Source organism: Oncorhynchus clarkii, chromosome 25 (genome assembly GCF_045791955.1).
Source record: "Oncorhynchus clarkii lewisi isolate Uvic-CL-2024 chromosome 25, UVic_Ocla_1.0, whole genome shotgun sequence".
Taxonomy (NCBI): Eukaryota; Metazoa; Chordata; class Actinopteri; order Salmoniformes; family Salmonidae; genus Oncorhynchus; species Oncorhynchus clarkii.
The window spans coordinates 22,261,400-22,268,295 of record NC_092171.1 but is presented as its reverse complement, the minus strand read 5'-3'; positions in this window follow the sequence as shown (position 1 = coordinate 22,268,295).

Genomic DNA, 6,896 nt, shown 5'->3' with positions numbered 1-6,896 from the left:
TTTAAATTTCAATCACACTGTAACGCGGAACTTCCAGTACAGATTGGATAAAGGTCTACTTATCTCAAGTTTGAATAGCGCACTAAGGAAACAGAGTGGTCTTTACATAGCATGTATGGTGGATGATGGTGCCATAGGGGAACAAAATACAATTAATGTAGTCTCATACATTCAACACATGATATGACTGCAGCCACTCACTCATAGAGAAGTCTTCTCAGGGAATCATGTACACTGAACAAAAATATAAACCAACAAGTGTTGGTTTCATGAGCTGAAATAAAAGGTCCCAAAAATTTTGCAGACGTACAAAAAGTGTATTTCTCTCAAATTTGTACATCCCTGTCAGTGAGCATTTCTCCTTTGCCAAGATAATCCATCCACTGACACGTGTGGCATATCAAGAAGCTGATTAAACAGCATAATCATTACAGAGGTGCACCTTGTGCTGGGGACAACAAAAGGTCACTTTAAAATGTGCAGTTTTGTCACACAACACAATGCCACTGATGTCTGAAGTTTTGAGGGAGTGTGGAATTAGCATGCTGACTGCAGGGATGTCCATCAGAGCTGTTGCCAGAGAATTGAATGCTAATTTTTCTACCATAAGCTGCCTCCAATGTTGTTTTAGAGAATTTGGCATTACATCCAGACCTTGCAAACCGCAGACCATATGTAACCATGCCGGCCCAGGACCTCCACATCAGGCTTCTTCACCTGCAGGATCGTCTGAGACCAGCCAACTGGACATCTGATGAAACTTTGGATTTGCATACTGAAAAGTTGGGGGGGTTTAATCCTAACTTCTACATCGTTTAGCAGTAACATTGGAAACGATAAAGTCGGCGCGCGAAACCCCCACGTCTGCATCACTTGATCTCGGTAAGTAATTAAGAGAATGTGAAACTTGGTTGTCAGTACTTAATATACAAGACATGCACAGGATTTTATTAGATTATGTTATTCACATAGGAATGGGGGAAGCTGCTCTGCAGCCCGTGCGCCAGGTGAACGGAAGCTGCGTTGCAGCCCGTGCACCCTCCACACAGGGATAAAGTGCATGAGGTTCCCAAATCAGCAGGTGCCAGGAATGCTGTCCAGGTTTGGCTACAGGTGTCGATGGTCCATCCATGTCTGCATCCACATTTCGCATGCTGACCACCTCAGTCCTGCAAAACCAGAACGGGTTGGGCAGATTGTGACGGAACTCAGAAGAATATGAAGGGGTTTGATTAATTTACATAATGCAATTGTTGAACTTTTCCCACAACGTGAATAAAAAACCTATGCTTTGTCTAGCATTCTGTTTCTTACCACCAATCTCTGTATGAGCTGCCGCCTCCTCACTGCATCACCCGGGGCAGGTGCTCCATTAGATGGTGGGTTAGGAGGCTCTTGGTGGTCCATTCTAATCTTCTCATCCATTTCAATATCATGCCCAACGTTCTTGTCAAATACACTTGCACTTCAGTTAATGAGAAGTCCCCTTGAAATATGTTCGCATTTTGTTGCAATGCCAGTGGAAATGATAGGATTCCATTTGTTTACACTAGCATTGCTTCAAAATTAACAAGTTTCAAGGTGACATCTCTGTAACTGAAATGAACTGTTTTCAGCTATTTGGCCAAAACCTTTTGGGTGTGCAATTTCAATAAAATGTTGGTATATGTTGCTTTAAGTTAACCCATTTTAAATTAAACTTTTGTATTTCTATTAAGTTATGGTGCGCTCCACAACCGACCTTGTTCTGCCATGCGCCAGATTGTAGCGCATTTCCTGTGCTGTTCAGGGATCGACAAAGGGAGTGAGAAGCCAAGTTTTCAGTGGACAGCTCCGGTCACCTAATAGGGTAAAACCGTTATTACATTATTTTTGCAAGGTTAATAGGAAACACACAGAAAAAAATAACTCACCGAGAAGCCACCTGCCTCCACTCTCACCAGCTTCTAGACGCGTAGACCTTGGCCACTTAGAGCATACATTGAGTAGTTGCATGTTTCTAATGCTAAATTAAAATTATATTCCTTGTCACTGTATGAGTTCAAATAAATACATGAACATTGTGCAGGTCACAGAAACTAGTCCTTTCATATTACATTTTTATCTGTTGGAATAAAATATAGTAAATATGTCTCATATTCCATACATATATGAAAACAAATGAATTTAGAACAGAACAAGATGACAATATAAACATTTAAAATGTTTTCAGTTAGTGACAGTTTCAACAGTTACCATTGGAATGGAGTGCTGAGACCAAGGACATGAAATGTGTCCTTATACTCTTTATGCCACAAAGTAGTAATAACAGTACTGCATGGTACCCTTTGTCCTGTGTATAAACATGGGAATTTTGTATTTTGGTTATTTTATTAGGATCCCCATTAGCTGTTGCGAAACCAGCAGCTACTCTTCATGGGGTCCACTCAAAACATGAAGCATAACATAATACAGAATATTAATAGACAAGAACAGCTCAAGGACAGAACTACATCCAAAATCAAATTTAAAGGCACATATAGCCTACATATCAATACACACAAACTATCTAGGTCAAATAGGGAAGAGGCGTTGTGCTGTGAGGTGTTGCTTTATCTGTTTTTTGAAACCAGGTTTGCTTTTCATTTGCGCAATATGAGATGGGAGTTCCATGCAATGATGTCTCTTTATAATACTGTACACTTTCTTGAATTTGTTTGGGGACTCCTGGTGTAATAAGTGTCTGTGTATGTTTCTTATAGTGTCTGTGTATGTTTCTTAGCCAAGAGAGACTGACATGCATATTAATTACAGTGGCAAGAAAAAGTATGTGAACCCTTTGAAAATACCAGGATTTCTGCATAAATTGGTCATAAAATGTGATCTGTTCTTCATCTTCATCTGTCACAACAATAGACAAACAGTCTGCTTAAACTAATAACACAAACAATTATACATTTTCATGTCTTTATTGACCACACCGTGTAAATATTCACAGTGCAGGGTGGAAAAGGTATGTGAACCCTTGGATTTAATAACTGGTTGACCCTTCTTTGGCAGCAGTAACCTCAACCAAACATTTTTCTGTAGTTGCCGATCAGAAATGCACAATGGTCAGGAGGAATTTTGGACCATTCCTCTTTATTGCTGAAATGAAACAGTTTTGTATTCTTGGGATGTCTGGTGTGAACCGTTCTCTTGAGGTCATGCCACAGCATCTCAAATCGGGTTGAGGTCAGGACTCTGACTGGGCCACTCCAGAAGGTGTATTTTCTTCTGTTGTTGATTTACGTCTGTGTTTTGGGACGTTGTCCTGTTGCGTCACCCAACTTCTGTTGAGCTTCAATTGGCGGACAGACAGCCTAACATTTTCCTGCAAAATGTCCTGTCCAGGCCCTGAGGCAGCAAAGCAGCCCCAAACCATGATGCTCCCTCCAACATACTTTACAGTTGTGATGAGGTTTTGATGTTGGTGTGCTGTGCCTTTTTTTCTCCACACAGTGTTGTGTGTTCCTTCCAAACAACTCAACTGTAGTTTCATCTGTTCCACAGAATATTCTGCCAGTAGGGCTGTGGAACACCAGGTGCACTTTTGCAAACGTCAGACGTGCAGCAATGTTTTTTAGGCACAGCAGTGGCTTCTTCCGTGGTGTCTTCCCATGAACACCATTCTGGTTTAGTGTTTTACATATTGTAGACTCGTCAACAGAGATGTTAGCATGTTCCAGAGATTTCTGTAAGTCTTTGGCTGACACTCTAGGATTCTTCTTAACCTCTGAGCATTCTGCACTGTGCTCTTGCAGCCATCTTTGCAGGAAGGCCATTCCTAGGGAGAGTAGCAACAGTGCTGAACTTTCTCCATTTATAGACAATTTGTTTTACCGTGGACTGATGAACATCAAGACTTTTAGAGATACTTTTGTAACTCTTTCCAGCTTAAACAATTCTTAATCTTAGGTCTTCTGAGATATCTTTTGTTCGAGGCATGGTTCACATCAGGCAATGCTTAGCTTTTGGAGAAGTCATTAGCCTAGGGGTTCACATACTTTTTCCAACCTACACTGTGAATGTTTAAATTATGTATTCAATATAGACAAAAAATTACAATAATGTGTTTTTAATTTAAGCATACTATTTTTGTCTATTGTTGTGACTTAGATGAAAATCATATCAAATTTGATGACCAATTTATGCACAAATCCAGGTAATCCCAAATGGTTCACATACTTTTTCTTGCCACTGTACAGTGGGGCAAAAAAGTATTTAGTCAGCCACCAATTGTGCAAGTTCTCCCACTTAAAAAGATGAGAGAGGCCTGTAATTTTCATCATAGGTACACTTCAACTATGACAGACAAAATGAGAAGAAAAAAATCCAGAAAATCACATTGTAGGATTTTTAATGAATTTATTTGCAAATTATGGTGGAAAATAAGTATTTGGTCACCTACAAACAAGCAAGATTTCTGGCTCTCACAGACCTTTAAGAGGCTACTCTGTCCTCCACTCGTTACCTGTATTAATGGCACCTGTTTGAACTTGTTATCAGTATAAAAGACACCTGTCCACAACCTCAAACAGTCACACTCCAAACTCCACTTTGGCCAAGACCAAAGATCTGTCAAAGGACACCAGAAACAAAATTGTAGACCTGCACCAGGTTGGGAAGACTGAATCTGCAATAGGTAAGCAGCTTGGTTTGAAGAAATCAACTGTGGGAGCAATTATTAGGAAATGGAAGACATACAAGACCACTGATAATCTCCCTCGATCTGGGGCTCCACGCAAGATCTCACCCCGTGGGGTCAAAATGATCACAAGAACGGTGAGCAAAAATCCCAGAACCACACGAGGGGACCTAGTGAATGACCTGCAGAGAGCTGTGACCAAAGTAACAAAGCCTACCATCAGTAACACACTACGCCGCCAGGGACTGCTTAAGCCAGAACATGTCCAGGCCCGTCTGAAGATTGCTAGAGAGCATTTGGATGATCCCAGAAGAAGATTGGGAGAATGTCATATGGTCAGAAGAAACCAAAATAGAACGTTTTGGTAAAAACTCAACTCGTCGTGTTTGGAGGACAAAGAATGCTGAGTTGCATCCAAAGAACGCCATACCTACTGTGAAGCATGGGGGTGGAAACATCATGCTTTGGGGCTGTTTTTCTGCAAAGGGACCAGGAAGACTGATCCGTGTAAAGGAAAGAATGAATGGGACCACGTATCGTGAGATTTTGAGTGAAAACCTCCTTCCATCAGCAAGGGCATTGAAGATGAAACGTGGCTGGGTCTTTCAGCATGACAATGATCCCAAACACACCGCCCGGGCAACGAAGGAGTGGCTTCGTAATAATCATTTCCAGGTCCTGGAGTGGCCTAGCCAGTCTCCAGATCTCAACCCCATAGAAAATCTTTGGAGGGAGTTGAAAGTCCGTGTTGCCCAGCAACAGCCCAAAAACATCACTGCTCTAGAGGAGATCTGCATGGAGGAATGGGCCAAAATACCAGCAACAGTGTGTGAAAACCTTGTGAAGACTTACAGAAAACGTGTCAACATTTGTGTATGTACCAATCAAATAGAGTTTTGTCCTTGTTATCTAATGTGTATCTAATTTTAATTTGACTGCAGGATTCTTCTGTTGGAGTGAAGAATTCATGTTTATATTGATACCACAATATTCCATGACATGACACAGAATATACACTGCTCAAAAAAAAAGGGAACACGTAAACAACACAATGTAACTCCAAGTCATTCACACTTCTGTGAAATCAAGCTGTCCACTTAGGAAGCAACACTGATTGACAATAAATTTCACATGCTGTTGTGCAAATGGAATAGACAACAGGTGGAAATTATAGGCAATTAGCAAGACACCCCCAATAAAGGAGTGGTTCAGCAGGTGATAACCACAGACCACTTCTCAGTTCCTATGCTTCCTGGCTGATGTTTTGGTCACTTTTGAATGCTGGCGGTGCTTTCACACTAGTGGTAGCATGAGATGGAGTCTAAACCCACACAAGTGGCTCAAGTAGTGAAGCTCATCCAGGATGGGACATCAATGCGAGCTGTGGCAAGGTTTGCTGTGTCTGTCAGCGTAGTGTCCAGAGCATGGAGGCGCTACCAGGAGACAGGCCAGTACATCAGGAGACGTGGAGGAGGCCGTAGGAGGGCAACAACCCAGCAGCAGGACCGCTACCTCCGCCTTTGTGCAAGGAGGAGCAGGAGGTGCACTGCCAGAGCCCTGCAAAATGAACTCCAGCAGGCCACCAATGTGCATGTGTCTGCTCAAACGGGTGGTATGAGGGCCCAACGTTCACAGGTGGGGGTTGTGCGTACAGCCCAACACCGTGCAGGACGTTTGGCATTTGCCAGAGAACACCAAGATTGGCAAATTCGCCACTGGCGCCCTGTGCTCTTCACAGATGAAAGCAGGTTCACACTGAGCACATGTGACAGACGTGACAGTCTGGAGACGCCGTGGAGAACGTTCTGCTGCCTGCAACATCCTCCAGTATGACCGATTTGGCAGTGGGTCTGTCATGGTGTGGGGTGGCAATTCTTTGGGGGGCCGCACAGCCGTCCATGTGCTCGCCAGAGGTAGCCTGACTGCCATTAGGTACCGAGATGAGATCCTCAGACCCCTTGTGAGACCATATGCTGGTGCGGTTGGCCCTGGGTTCCTCCTAATGCAAGACAATGCTAGACCTCATGTGGCTGGAGTGTGTCAGCAGCTCCTGCAAGAGGAAGGCATTGATGCTATGGACTGGCCCGCCCGTTCCTCAGACCTGAATCCAATTGAGCACATCTGGGACATCTTGTCTCGCTCCATCCACCAACAGTCTGTTGCACCACAGACTGTCCAGAAGTTGGCGGATGCTTTAGTCCAGGTCTGGGAGGAGATCCCCCAGGAGACC